Source organism: Choloepus didactylus, chromosome 4 (assembly GCF_015220235.1).
Source record: "Choloepus didactylus isolate mChoDid1 chromosome 4, mChoDid1.pri, whole genome shotgun sequence".
NCBI lineage: Eukaryota > Metazoa > Chordata > Mammalia > Pilosa > Megalonychidae > Choloepus > Choloepus didactylus.
Window position 1 is genome coordinate 195856652 of NC_051310.1, and position 15891 is coordinate 195872542.

The 15891-nt window shown below is 41.2% G+C and overlaps 1 protein-coding gene across 4 annotated transcripts in view; it reads right to left on the bottom strand.

Annotated features, from left to right (window-relative positions):
- The window catches only part of LOC119532525 (40S ribosomal protein S9-like), an 80150-nt gene extending 65561 nt beyond the window's left edge, over positions 1 to 14589 (bottom strand). For 2 of the 4 annotated variants that reach the window (XM_037834990.1, XM_037834993.1), the window contains exon 1: positions 14193 to 14589. The gene's annotated coding sequence lies outside the window, so the exon portion shown is untranslated. Of the gene's footprint in view, positions 1 to 14043 lie in introns of all 4 variants that reach the window. The other 2 variants (XM_037834994.1, XM_037834991.1) reach the window with 1 other exon arrangement.
- Between the last annotated feature and the right edge of the window lie 1302 nt (positions 14590 to 15891).

Below are 15891 nucleotides of genomic sequence, written 5' to 3' on the forward strand. Positions count from 1 at the left end.
CTGAATTGCTTGTTACAGCAAGAAAAAGGGCCATCCCTAATGACCACTGTTTCAGTGTGTTGGGGCTACTCTTTTTCTGTTCCCTGCTCCCACCTCCCTCTGCCTTCTATGGAAATTCTTGTCCTGAAGAAAGGACTGACTGAACCACTCTCTCAAGCTCCTGTTTATGTCCCCCCTGTCCTTCATGGACTACTACCTAGGATATTAGAAACTCCCTCTTCTTTCTATGTTCCAGCAAATGGTCCAGAAGGACTGGTGCCCAACACCTGTCAGCCCTCCTAATATGCAAATAGATATTGGATAAATCTCCCCAAGAGGTACTACCCTAGGGGCCATTGGGAAGGCCTCATGGTGGGCAGCTGGGTCATGGCTTCCTCAGGGGAACCCCCATGAACTTAATTCCATGCAGTAGAGTGGTGGGTCCATTAGGAGGCAAGTCTAGATGGTCTTAGAGTCTCCTGCAGATCAGGAGTTTAAAAAACTGTCCTGTTAACTTTGGGGGAAAGTGCAGGAATTGCCCTATAGTTTCTACAGAGGAAAAGGAATACAGGGCATTCCCCCTATCAGATTTGAATGTGTTAACAAAATGATGATGATGACAACCATCACCTCAAATGACTCAAACCAGTGAGACAGATCCTATCATTATCCCCAGTTTTCAGAAGACAGAAGGTACAGAGAGGATCAGTAAATTGCCCAAGGACTCAGAGCTGATAAGTAATTGACTGGAGAGTCAACCCCAGATCTAGTCTGGATTTAAGTGAGAACAGAAAATTCAGAAGTAGGTGCAAGTATGTTTAAGATGTGCTAACAATGGCCTTTCACCTTAGAGAGCTTGGAGAAGGACAAAGAGCCTATGTTTATACTGGGTATTGGTTAAACACATGTGGGCACTACCTTTTGTTGGTATACCAAGCTCCATTAGATATGAAAGTTATAAAGCATTGTCCTGCTTTAACATACTTACAATTTGACTTCTGAGAAAATGAGAGAGTGGGTGAGGAAAGGTGGGATTCTCCTCCTTGAAGGAAAGTAGAGAGGGGCCAGAGGATGCCTGGGACCACAGATTCAGGGTGTGACTGGCCACTGAGGGACCCCTACAGTACATGGTAGGGACATGAACAAAAATGCAAAGAAACTGTGCCTTGAGGGATGTGGTGAGTTTGTTCAGCCAGGACTGCCTCCTGGGCTGGCAGCAGTGAGGCTGCCAGGCAAGGGAGTAAGCAACAGATCTCCACTTTCATGCACCCAGGTTAACAATTAACTGGTGAGGTAATCCTCCATAGTAATAAGGCCAGGACCTCCCATGGGGGACCCAGGGAAAGCAGAAGAAGGGTATTGACCTCATTTACTCCCCCCCCCCCACACAGGTCTGGGTGGTACAGAGGTAAGAAACTGGGATAGGAAAGGGTTCCACATGGAAGCTTCAGAAGCCCCTCCCATATCTCAGAGGCTCACAAGCACACGGCAGGCACACTTGAAATGGGAAAGAATAGTATCTTCAACAAATGGGGCTGGGAGAACAGGAAATCCATATCCAAAAGAATGAAGGAGGACCCCTACCTCACGACCTATACAAAAATTAACTCAAAGTGGATCAAAGATGTCAATATAAGTGGCAGCAGAATAAAACTCTTAGAAGATAATATAGGGAAATGTTTTCAAGACCAAGTAATAGGAGGTAGATTCTTTGACCTTATACCCAAAGCACAAGTGACAAAAGAAAAAAAAGATAAATGGGAATGCCTCAAAACCAAAAGCCTCTGTGCCTGAAAAGACTTTGTCAAAAAGGTGAAGAGGCAACCAACTCAGTGGGAGAAAATATTTGGAAACCATATATCTGATAAGAGACTGATATCCTGCATATAAAAAGAAATCCTACAGGTGGGGCAAGATGGTGGAGTGGTGAGGTGTAGGTTTTAGTTACTCCTCCAGGGCAGTAGGTAGAAAGCCAGGAACTGCATGGACCAGACAGACACCACAGAGCAATTTGACTCTGGGCATACTTCATACAACACCCATGAACATGTGGAACAGCTGAGATCAGTGAAATATGTGAGTTCTCATGGTGAGGGGAACTGCACCCCTCCCTGGCAGGCTCAGTCCTGTGGGAGGAGGGGCCTTCTGTGCTGGGAACCAGGAGGGAGAACTACATTTACAGCTCTGACTGAAAACTCAGATTGCTGATCAAAAATTCCAAACATAGATAGACTGAGACCAGAAACTGGAGAATCTGGGAGCAGTCAGCCCAATGGAGAGGAGATAGGGCTAGCAAAAAGAGCAAAAAAAAAGAAAGAAAAAAGAAAAAACCAACAACCCAAAAATAAAAACAAAGACTTTCTGGAGTTCCTGTGAACAAAAAACAGAGAAGGGCAGGGCTCAAACAGAATCAGACAAATATGCAAATCCAGAGGGCAAGGACCCTTGTCTGAAGAGCTCCTTTCCCCTACTTTCTTGATTGTTCCTTAAGGGCCTTAAACTCCTTGTCTCCTAGCATTTCAATATTCCATTAGATCAGCAAGAAGGGTCCTTTTTTTCTTTTTCTTTTTTCTTTTTTTATCTTTGTCTCTTTTTCTAAAACAATTACTCTAAGAAGCCTCAAAAACTGATAATTTGGGCCCAGACAAGAGCAGAGCTAAGACAGCTCTGAGGGACAAAGCAATAAGTCTAGTAGATGAGAATATTTGCTAAACACCATAACTTACCAAGGAAAGGGGGACATCCTCTTGCAGCCATCTTTATGCTGGGCTGGGAACACTCCTGCCTGATGCCAGCACCACAGCCCTAAGCTGACCCAAACAACCCAATGTGAGGGGAACTTCCCATGGGGGATGACACTCACCTTTGACATATCAGTCTTCCCTCAGCAGAGGTCTCGGAAGGGCACAGCTTGGAATAGGGACACACTCACAAGTCCCAGAGACCATAGGCCAATACTAAGGACTTGTGGGTCAACAGATGAGACAAACTGTGGTGAGACTGAACTGAAGGGTTAGACTATTGCAACAGCTTTAAATCTTGAGGAACACCTAGGAGATTTGAATATTAAAGCCACCTTCCCTCCCTAACTGCTCAGAAACATGCCCCACATTCAGGGTGCAAAGTACCAACTGCATATGCAACCATGGTGCACCAATTGGACCCCCACAAGACTCAGATCCCCACTCACCACAAAGACAAAGTTGGGGAGAATTGGCTTGAGGGGAATAGGTGGCTAATGGATGCCACCTGCTGGTTAGTTAAAGTGTACTTCACCAAGCTGAAGATCTGACAAATTAGAGATAAGTGTTTGAATCAGTCTACATATCCTAAAAGAACCCTATCAGAGGATCTAAGGTGACAGCATAGAGAGGAGTGGAAGCTAGTTAGTCCCCCTGGAACAACTAAAAAAAAAAAAAAAAAAAAAAAAAAACAACTAGTAAATAATCCAGAATAACTGCAGGGGAACAAATGTGACCGTCCAATCATCATACACCAATCTGAATTGGTACGAATGCCCAAGATCACAGCATAAAATCTATAAATAAAAACTGCAGATCCAAGCCAGGAGACCCCTCCCCCACAGCCTGAGCTGCAAAGCCTCATGGTGCTAGATAGAAGCTCTCTCCCAGCAAGTGAATATAGCTCAGTTGATCTCCAACCAGGGTTATAGTTAGCAAGTGAGAACTGCTCACTACAAGTGATGAATCCCCAACAAGCAGGCACAGACTTTGGGTGACAACTGAACTTGGAGAGCAGGAGGGTCACCAGGGACTAGCCCTGAAGGGGAATTTCTGTTCCTTTTTCTGCTCAGTGTAGAAAGCCTCAGCTACTTTCAGTTCCCAGTACTCTGACCCAGACAAGGGTGGAGATATCACAGGCAAAGAGAGACCACTGAAATGCTAATGGTCTACCCCTAGGGAGGTCTAAGAGGAAAGGGGTGGGGCCCAGCTCTACTACCCACCTTCCATTCAGAACCAGACCCCAGAGCCTGGAGGAAAACAGCCATGGGTCACACCTCCTTACACCAGTCTGGAATTACAGGCTGACAGATGCCACCTGCTGGGCAGAAAAGCACAGTGACCTGAGGCATCACAGGGTGTACCAATTTTCTAAGACACACCTTCATGCAAACCAGATATGGAATATTTCTTCCTTCTGGGACCTGAGCCTGTTCTGTTCTGGGAAAACCTGATTGGGTAACCAAGGAAACCACGCCCAGACAACAAAAAACTACAACCTACACCAAGAAAAATGAACTTATGGCCCAGTCAAAGGCACAAACTTACACTTCAACTGAGATACAGGAATTGAAACAACTAATAATAAGTCAATTCAAAAATTTTAGGGAAGATATGGCAAACGAAATGAACTATATAATGAAAACAGTGGATGTACATAAGGTAGAAATTGAAAGTTCAAAAAACCAACTGGCAGAATCTATGTAAATGAAAGGCAGAACACAAGAGATGAAAGAAACAATGGAAACATACAGCAGCAGATCTCAAGAGGCAGAGGAAAACACTCAGGGACTGGAGAACAAGGCACCTGAAAGTATACACACAAAAGAACAGATAGAGAAAAGAATGGAAAAATATGAGCAACATGTCTGGAAACTTAAGGACAAAAATAAAAAGCAAGAATGCATGTTTCATTGGTGTCCCAGAAGGAGAAGAGAAGGGAAAGGGGCAGAAGCAATAATAGAGGAAATAATGAAAATTTCCCATCTCTTATGAAAGATATAAAATTATGGATCCAAGAAGCACAGCATACCCCAAACAGAATAGATCTGAATAGGCCTACACCAAGACACTTAATAATCAGACTATCAAATATCAAAGATAAAGAGAGAATCCTGAAAGCAGAAAGAGAAAAGCAATCTATCAAATACAAAGGCAGCTTGATAAGACTATGTGCATTTCTGAATAGAAATCATGGAGGCAAGGAAGTGGGGTGATATATTTAAGATACTGAAAGAGAAAAACCACCAACCAAGAATCCTATATCTGGAAAAACTATCCTTCAATTATGAGGGAAAGGTTAAAATTTTCTCTGACAGACAATGACAGAGTTTGTGAACAAGATACCTGCTCTACAGGAAACACTAAAGGAAGAAGTGCAGACAGAAAGGAAAAGACAGGAGTGAGAGGTTTGGAAAACATTTTTGGGAGATAGTAGCACAGCAGTGTAAGTACACTGAACAAAGATGACTGTGAATATTGTTGAAAGAGGAAGGCTGGGACCATGTGGGACATGAGAACAAAAGATTACTGATAAAGACTAGGACTGTGTAACTCAGTGAAACCTAGGGTGCTCAACAATTGTAATAAAAGGTACAAATATGTTTTTACATGAGGTAGAAAAAATGAAAGTCAACATTGCAAGGTGTTAAAAATAGGGTGGGATTGGGGGAAAATACAATCAATGCAAACTAGAGACTAGAATTAACAGAAACATTGTATTATGCTTCCTTTAATATAACAAAGGCACTATACCAAAGATAAATGCATATGGGGGGATAGGCGAAGGGTATGGACTCCTGACATTGGTGACTTTGTCTGACTATTCTACTTTAGGTTAATGATATCTTTCCTTTTGTCACTTTCTAGCTATCAAGTTTTGGGCTTTGTTTGTTTGTATTTCTCTCTTTCTCTTTCTTTTTCTTTTGCCTCTCTGCCTTCTTTGCCTTTTCCTCAATCTTTTTGGAAGAAATGGAGATGTCCCTATATAGACAGTGGTGATGGTGCTCAATAAATAACTATGTGACTATTCCTGGAACCAACAATTGTTTATTTAGAATGTAATATATGATATGTGAACAAAACCATCTTAAAGAAATGGGTTGATGAAGAAACTTTGAGGTCACTATATAGAGTGAAAGAAGACAGACACATAAAGGCAAATATTGCAGGGTCTCACTGATATGAACTAATTATAATATGTAAAGTCATAGATGTGAAATATAAGTCACCAGGATATAGAAATGAGGCTAAAGCATGGGGAGAAGTTGCTTATTATGAGCAGAATGTTCAACTGAAGTTAACTTAAATGTTTGGAAATGGACATGGGTGATGGTAGCATGTTGTGAGAATAACTAACAGTGCTGAAAGGTGTGTGAAGATGGTGGAAAGGGTAAGCTTAGAGTCATGCATGTCACCAGAAGGAAAATTGGAGGTTGAAAGATGGGAGTGTATAAAGCAGTGAATCCTGTGGTGGAAAATATCCATGATAAACTATAAAAATATTAGAAATCTCTCTCATGAACTAGAGCAAATCTTTGTCACTATAATTAGAAGTTAATAACAGAAAGGTATATAGGGGAAAATATATACCTATTGCAAACTACATACTACAGTTAATAGCATTTAAACATCCTTCATCAACAGTCACAAATGTACTATAACAAAACAATGAATCAATAATGGAGGAGGGCATGGTTAGGGGTATGGGAGGATGTGAGTTTCCTTTGTTGGTCTTTATTTCTTTTCTGGAGTAGTGAAAATGATATAAACATTTAAAAAATATTAATTGTGTTGATGGATGCACAGATGTATGGTGGTGCTATTGGCAATTGATTGTACACTTTGGATCTTTGGATAGTTGTATGGTAGGCAAACAATCTCAAAAAAGAATATATATATACCGTACAAGTTAGGCAAATGCCAAAACACCAAAAACAACAGAAAATTTTACAGCATACGAAAAAAACAGATGATATGGATAAGCCAAACCCAAACACCCAAATCAAAAGCTCAGAGGAGACACAGTACATGGAGCAATTAATCTAAGAACTAATGACAAACAATGAGAGCAAGGCACAAGGTATAAAGGACATGAAGAATACCCCAGAAGAGCGTAAAGAAGAAATTGCAAGAATAAATAAAAAATAGATGATCTAATGAAATAAAAGAAAGTGTTGACCAAATTCATAAGATTCTGGATACTCATAGTACAAGAATAGAGGAAGCTGAACAATGAATCAGTGACCTCCAGGATGACAGAACAGAAAATGAAAGAACAAAAGAAAGAATGGAGAAAAAATTGAAAAAATCAAAATGGGCCTCAGGGATATGATAGACAAAAAACATCCAAATATAAGACTCATTGGTGTTCCAGAAGGGGAAGAGAAGGGTAAAGGTCAAGAAAGAGTATTCAAAGAAACTGTTGGGGAAAACTTCCCAAACCTTCTACACAATAAAAATACACAAAGCATAAATGCCCAGCAAACTCCAAATAGAATAAATCCAAATAACCAACTCCAAGATATATTCTGATCAGACTGTCAAATTCTGAAGAGAAGGAGCAAGTTCTGAAAGCAGCAAGAGAAAAGCAATTTGTGGAGGCATGGAGGGTTCCCTGGCTTGGCAAGTTAGTCAGCAAGGCTGCTCCCTAAGCATTGTGTGCCTGAAGGCAGGCACCAGGTTAGGAGAAGGCCAAAGCTTTGTGTGCCTGAAGTCAGGCACCAAGGCATTGTGGGCCTGGGGGCAGGTGCCAAGGCATTGTGTGCCTGAAGACAGGCACTGATGCATTGTGCACCTGACAGCAGGCAGCTAAGTTAGAGAATGATGCTGGGCCCCTTCCGTGCCCCTGCTTTCCCATCTGGTTCAGAAGAGATCATTCCCTGAGATTACTATTGTCCTCAAGCTTGCACCCGAAGATTGTAAACATGCTAGTCTTGTGATTTTAGAACAAACACTGTTGCCTGGGGAAACAGGAAAAACAATTATGTAGCCCAAAGAATGCTTATGCTATATAATCCTGGGCTAAAAAGCCAATAAAGAATTTCTTGCAGGAACAGAGGGACAGAGTTGGCTCTCTTCTTTCACAATTGGTGCCCTGTGTGAGGGATTCCAATCCTGACCACAATGTTTGGAAGTTGCACAGTAAGTACAAGTGATTTATTTCATGGTGGCTCAGTAGTTTCAGCCACTCAATGATTATGGGTCAGTCTCTCATTGTTCCCCAGTGCTGGTATGTGTTAACCCTACAACAGCTGCTGCAGGCTAGTGGAGCTTCTGTCTCTGAGGACACTTTGCATTCTTTCTACATGATGTTGTTCAGCATAATCCCTGGTTTCCTGATGATGGCACATTAGATCTAGATGTCTGGGAATGAATTGGAAGGAATTTAAAATGTGATTTTGAGCAAGGACAGAAAATTTGCTCTAAGACATTTACTACATGGGCTCTTGTTTGTACTGCCCTGGCTCCTCTTCATATTGCTGGAACTGAGCTCTCTGAAACTGAGGGACCTAAAAGGGAAACCACAGTTGTCTCTGATGAGCATCTTCCACTACCCAAGCCCTCAGCTCCTCTGCCAACAGCTGATAAGGGCAGTGGAGATCTAGCAAAAATGGGTTGGCCCCTGCCACCACCACCAGCACCACTGCCACCTCCTCTCCTTGGAGGTGCCGCACCAGTTTTACAACTCTGTTTGCATGAAGCAGCATTGGCTGGTAATCTTGTTTGTCCTGTTATGCTTAACCAGCAAAATCAGAGTGTTTAAGCCATTAACTTGTCAAACTTACAAAAAACTCAAAAAGAGCATTCACAAAAATGGTGCTGCAAGTCTGTTTACTAAAGGGCTATTGAAAGCTTTGTCTAAAAATTTTATTTTAACCCCCCTGGGAACAGGGATATGCTTGTGTTTCCACCTTAGCAGGTCCCATTGATGATGTGGAAAGTCCTGAAGAAAACTACACTAAAGGCTGAAGTGGTGCTTCAACAAACTAGCACCCCTGTAACTCCAGAAACACTGTTTCTGGCAATGGTTTCTACTATCCATTGCCAGAGTGCAGTAACCTTAATCTTCCTTTCCTATACAAATATTACTTTCACTCATAACTGTACTCTTGATATCCTAGTCTACACTACACATCCTTATGTATTCCTAATCATTGATTCCCTTAATATCACCTATTCTGATCATTACATTACCTTCTCAAAAAATTCATATTTTACTTCTTGCATTTCAAACACTAACATAACTGAGGGGAATATAACAAGTATATTAGTCTTAAAGAAACAAGCTGAAGTCAATAACCATCAGAGAGTTAGAAAATTCACAAACACCTGGAGGTTAAAAATGAGGGGGAGATGAAAACATTCCTGGATAATCCAAAGCTGAGGGACTTCATTACCAGTAGATCAGTCCTATAAGAAACACTAAAGGGAATTTTGCAGGCTCAAAGGAAGGAACACTAAACAATTGACTGAAACTACATGAAGAAATAAAGATTTCCAGTCAAGATCATATGGTAAATATAAATACCAATACTATTGTATTTTTTATTTGTAACTCCACTATTTACTTCCTATAGGATCTAAAATACATAAAGTGTAATGATAAATCAGTGGTTTTGGACTCAATGTAAAATATATAATTTTTGACAAGAACTACATAAAGAGGGGAATGGAGGAGTATAGGAACATAGTTTATGTGTCCTATTGAAGTTAAGTTGGTATTAAAGAAAACAAGATTGCTATAGACTTAAGATGTTAAATTTAAGCCCCATGGTAAACACAAAGAAAGTATCAGAGAATATGATCATAGAGATTAAAAGTGGAGCATGGGTTACAAGAAGTGGGGGAAGGGGCAATAGGGAGTTAATAAGAAATGAGTGTAGGGATTCTGTTTGGGGTGAAGGGAAATTTCTAGTAACGAATGGTGGGAAGGTGATGGCATTGCAACATTGTGAATGTGATTAATCCCACTAAATGGAAGGCTTGGGAGGGATTAGAAGGGGAAGATTTAGGCTGTGAATATGTTTCCACAATTGAAAAGAAAGTCTAAAGAGATAATGACAATTAAATGCCATAGATGATCCTGGATGAGACCTAAGAATAGAGGAGAAAAGGCTCAAAAGGACACAATTGGGACATAAGAAAAAAATGAAATGTACAATGTAAGCTTTATATCAATATTAAATTTCTTGAACTTCTAAACTACACTTAATGTGATCACATAAAAGAATATTCTTGCTCATGGGATATGTATATGTAAATTATATTATTTGTTCAAGGATGTGTGCAACTTGCTTTCATATGTTAAGAAGACAGAGCCATAGATGATGGATGATAGACAGGGAGGGAAAGAAAGAAATGGTAAAGTGACAAAATATTAAAGTTAGTAGATTGTGATATTGGTGGACAGAGTTTGGGGTATGCTGGAGTTCTGTGTACAGGGTTTGCATTATTTTTGCAACTGTTACTGTAAGTTTGAATTTATTTTAAAATAAAAATTTTAAAAAGTAAATAAAAAATAAATAATCTTATGTAATAAAAGAAACTGTTGACCAAATTCAAAAGACTCTGTATATTTACAGTACAATACTAGAGGAAGCTGGACAATGAATCAGTGATCTCAAGGATGACAGAACAGAAAATGAAAGAACAAAAGAAAGAATGGGGAAAAAATTGAAAAAATCAAAATGGGCCTCAGGGATATGGTAGACAAAAAACATCCAAATATAAGACTCATTGGTGTTCCAGAAGGGGAAGAGAAGGTTAAAAGTCTAGAAAGAGTATTCAAAGAAATTGTTGGGGAAAACTTCCTAAACCTTCTACACAATATAAATACACAAAGCATAAATGCCCAGCAAACTCCAAATAGAATAAATCCAAATAAACCAACTCTGAGATATATTCTGATCAGACTGTCAAATACTGAAGAGAAGGAGAAAGTTCTGAAAGAAGCAAGAGAAAAGCAATTCACCACTTACAAGGGAAACAGCATAAGACTAAGTAGTGACTACTCAGCAGCCACCATGGAGGTGAAAGGCAGTGGCATGACATATTTAAAATTCTGAGATAGAAAAATTGTGAACCAAGAATTCTTTATCTAGCAAAGCTCTCCTTCAAATTTGAAGGAGAGCTTAAATTTTTCAGACAAATAAATGCTTAGAGAATTTGCTAAAAAGAGACCTGTCCTACTTCAGATACTAAAGGGAGCCCTACTGACAGAGAACCTAAGAAAGAAGAGAGAGAGAGATGGAGAAAATTTCAGTACCAAACAGTTTCAGCATGGGTACATTAAAGGACATTAATAGAGAGAGGGAATAACATATCTGACAAACATAAACCAAAGGATAGGATGGCTGATTCAAGAAATGCCTTCAGAGTAATAACATTGAATGTAAATGAATTGCACTCCCCAATTAAAAGATATAGATTGGCAGAATGGATCAAAAAATATGAACCATCAATATGTTGCATACAAGAGACTCATCTTAGACACAGGGACACAAAGAAATTGAAAGTGAAAGGATGGAAAAAATATTTCATGCAAGCTACAGCCAAAAGAAAGCAGGATTAGCAATATTAATCTCAGGTAAAATAGACTTTAAATTCAAGGATGTTATGAGAGACAAAGAAGCCTACTACATACTAATAAAAGGGGCAATTCAACATGAAGAAATAACAATCATAAATGTTTATGCACCTAATAAAGGGGTGGCAAAATACATGAGACAAACCCTTGCAAAACTAAAGGAATCAATTGATGCTTCCACAAAAATTGTGGGAGATTTCAATACATCACTCTCCTATAAATAGATCAAACAGACAGAAGACCAATAAGGAAATTGGAAACCTAAACAATCTGATAAATGAATTGGATTTAGCAGACATGTATAGAACATTACATTCCAAATCACCAGTATACAAATTGTTCTCTAGTGCTCAGGGAACTTTCTCCAGAACAGATCATATGCTGGGACATAAAACAAGCCTCAACTAATTTTAAAAAGATTGAAATTATTCAAAGCACATTCTCTGACCACAATGGAATGCAATTAGAAGTCAATAACCATCAGAGACTTAGAAATACACAAATGCCTGGAGGCTAAACAACACATTCCTAAACAATCAGTGGGTTAAAGAAGAAATAGCAAGATAAGTGGCTAAATATATGGAGATGAATGAAAATGAGAACAGAATACATCAAGACAAGTGGGATGCAGCAAAAGTGGTACTGAGGGGGAAAGTTACAGCACTGAACATGTACATTAAAAAGGAAGAAAGAGCTAAAATCAAAGAACTAATGGAACAACTGAAGAAGCTGGAAAACGAACAGAAAAAGAATCCTAAACCAAGAAGAAGAAAAGAAATAGCAAGGATTAAAGCCAAAATAAATGACATAGAGAAGAAAAAAAAACAGTAAGGAGAATAAATAACACCAAAAGTTGGTTCTTTGAGAAGATCAACAAGATTGAAAAGTCCCTAGCTAGACTGGCAAAATCAGAAAGAGAAAAGACCCATATAAACAAAACAATGAATGAGAAAGGTGACATTACTGTAGATCCCAAGGAAATTAAAAAAAAAAAAAAATTGTATGAGGATACTATGAACAACCATATGCCAACAAATTGGATAATGTAGAGGAAATGGACAATTTCCTGGAAATATATGAACAACCTAGACTGGCCAGAGGAGAAAGAGAAGACCTCAACCAACCAATCACAAGCAAAGTGATCCGATTAGTCATCAAAAAACTTCCACAAATAAATGCCCAGGGACAGATGGCTTCACAGGGGTATTCTACCAAACTTTCCAAAAAGAACTGACACCAGTCTTATTTAAACTCTTTGGAAATATTGAAGAAAATAGAATACTACCTAACAAATTTTATGAAGCTAACATCAACCTAATACCAAAACAAGGCAAAGATGCTACAGAAGAAAAAGGAAAACTATAGGCCAATCTCCCTAATGAATATAGATGGAAAAATTCTCAACAAAATACTTGCAAATTGAATCCAATGACACATTAAAAAAATCATACACCATGACCAAGTGGGGTTCATTCCATGCATGGAAGGATGGTTCAACACAAGAAAATCTACTGATGTATTACAACACATTAACAAATCAAAAGAGAAAAATCAAATGATCATCTCAATAGATGCTGAAAAAGCATTTGAAAATATCCAACATCCTTTTTTGATAAAACCTCTTCAAATGGTAGGAATTGCAGGAAACTTCCTCAACATGATAAACAACATATATGAAAAACTCACAGCCAGCATAGTACTCAATGCTGAGAGAATGAAAGCCTTCCCTCTAAGATCAGGAATGAGACAAGGGTGCCCTGTGTCACCACTGTTATTCAACATTGTGCTAGAATTGCTAGCCAGGGGAATCTGGAAAGACAAAGAAATAAAAGACATCCAAATTGGAAAACAGAAGTAAAACTCTCATTATTTGCAGATGATATGATCTTATATATGGAAAACACTGAGAAACTGATGATACAGGTACTAGAGTTAATAAGCAAATTTAGGAAAATAGCAGGATACAAGATTAATGCACATAATTCAGTAATGTTTCTATATGCTAGAAATGAACAAAGTGAAGAGGCATTCAAGAAAAAAATACCATTTTCAATAGCAACTAAAAAAATCAAGTTCCTAGGAATAAACTCAATGAAAGATGTAAATGACTTATATGAAGAAAACTGCATTACCCTACTAAAAGAAATAGAAAGGGACCTTAAAAGATGGAAAAATTTTCCATGTTCTTGGATAGGAAGGCTAAATGTCATTAAGATGTCAAATCTACCCAAACTCCACAAAACAAGAGGCTGGAATTTACTACAAGGCTCACCATTTATGCATTCGCTAGATCTCTCAAGCCAGGATTTGAGCAGTTTGATAATTGCCTAACCATTATTTATCCCTGGTCATGGAGAACCGCCAGTGCACCCTCAAGATCCTCAAGCCTCACTCCCTTCCCCTCCACTGCGCAGCTTTGCCCGCAGGCCCAGGGTCACAGTGAGATCGGGCCTGCAGGGGATCAGGGCAAAGGTCAAAAGCTCTAAGGACTGCCCTGCAGTTCTCCCGATCAGGAAGTCGTCCCCACCTGGCGCCCTCCAACTCCTTGTTCAGGGACCCCTGGGGTGGAAGAACAAGCATCCCCAGAGGGGCCTCTCCTCAGACCCGTCCCGCACCATCCTTGGGGTCTGGGTTTACGAGGTGTTGCTCCTCTCCTAACCAGGTCCTAGAAGCCAGAGGTGGGGGCGGGGGCAGACAGCAGTGGGTGCCAGAGGCTAAGGTCAGAAGATTACCTACCCCAGGCTCGTCTGCAACTAGCATCTCCAGAGCAAGCCTTGGCTCCTGAGTAACATGGGGCCAAGGGAGTGGGGGTTGTCAAAGGCTCATCACCTCCTCCACCCACCGGCTGCTGGGATGGGGGTTCCGGCGCTCCCCGCCCTCCTTACCGCCCCTAGGATGTGGGCACTTCTGCTCACTCAGGGCGCTAAGGACGCAGCTTCCTCTCGCAGGATCCTGTCCTCAGAGGACTCAGGGGTTCGCAGGGTCCAGGGGCTCCGGTGGGAAGCGGCCGACCCCTTCCACACCGAAACCCAACACCACCGGGCTCGGCAAGCTGCCAATCCCATCCTTCGTGCCCCCGCCCCTCCCAGCACCGGAAGCCCTGGGACCCGAGCCTAGGGGCGGGGCCGGCCCTCTCCCGCGGGCTTGGAGCGCAGGCGCGGCTCACACGGTAGCGTCTGCCACCCCAAGACCCCTCCTGTGGCACCACCTTGGCGCCTAGACCTCCACAGAAGCAGGCAAAGGCCCCTAGGCTGCGGAAATGGCGGCGGGGAGTAGCCAGGCCGGGAGACCCCGGTGAGTCCGGACACGGGGAGCTGTGTGTACGTGTGGGGTGGTGGTGGCGGTCGCAGCATCCAGAGGTAGCAGCGCCCAGGCCGGGTGCAGCAGGAAGTGTATGGGATCTGCTGAGTCGCGGGAGAGCCCCGACAGCTATTGGTGACGGGCAGGTGGGGGGTCCTTTCCCCGCACACGCACAGCAAGTTTCCTCTACTCTATCTCCCCCATTAATACCCAAGTCAAAACCAGGGCGACCCCAGATGAGTCCATTTCTGATCTTAAATTCCGGGTTCCTGGTGAGACTGCCCACGTGCAATGTAGGCCTGGCTTCCGGCTTTGTCTCCTCATCCCCCCTCTAGCTGCTCCCAAATGTCTTGTGGGGGGGAGGCTGTGCTGAAGGAAACAGGGTCCTGAGGAGCCTTCCCTGCAGTGGAAGGCCCTGGAAGCTTTACTTCTTTGAGGAGGGTATCTGGGGTCTTTGGCCCCTTATCTGAAGTCCAGAGCCTCCTGCAGTCAGAGGAATGCTGTTACCAGACCAAGGCAATGGATTCTTTTACCCTATGTGCTCAAACGACCAATTCCTGAGTCACTGGGGTTTCAAAGAGAGAAAGACTTTTATTGCTAGGCAGGAAGCAGGAGAGCAGATAGCATGTCGGTCCAAAATCTTTATTCCCAGACTGCAGTAATTCTGGTAGTATTAAAGCATCAAAACATAGGCAGGTTTTAGGATAATGAGTACAGTGGCCCCCAAATTATGTAATTAGAGGTGATCTAATTATTGAGCTTGCACAGAATTGATTACATGCTTAGTCACAGAACATGTATAAGAAAATGGCAGGCTTAATATGATGATGGGTGTGATTTTTAGTATTATAATAAGGTATAGGTGATTTGTAGGTTAAAGTCTAAGCTACTGTGCATGTCAGGTGGGCCCATTTTGGTTAGATCCAGCTTCCATTACCAAGACAATTTTAGACTTGTGGTGGGTTAATCCTTGCTGACCCAAGACCCTTCATTAATAAACACTAGGGGCTGTCTTTTGTGGTCATAAGACTTTGGAGTAAAAAAAAAAAACTGTATAAATGGGTGCAAGTGAAAGTTACAAGGTTTTTACAATCATAAGGGCACAAGATAAAGGCTATACAATCGTTGTCAGAGCTCAGGGCATCTGGATTACAATTCAGATTTCAGGTATTTCCCTCTGTCTACTCTAATATACCAGAAAGTAAAAAGCAATATCTATGTAATGATTCAGTAATCATCAGTCCTTAAATCTTAACTTCTCAGTTACAATGTGTGGAACATGGT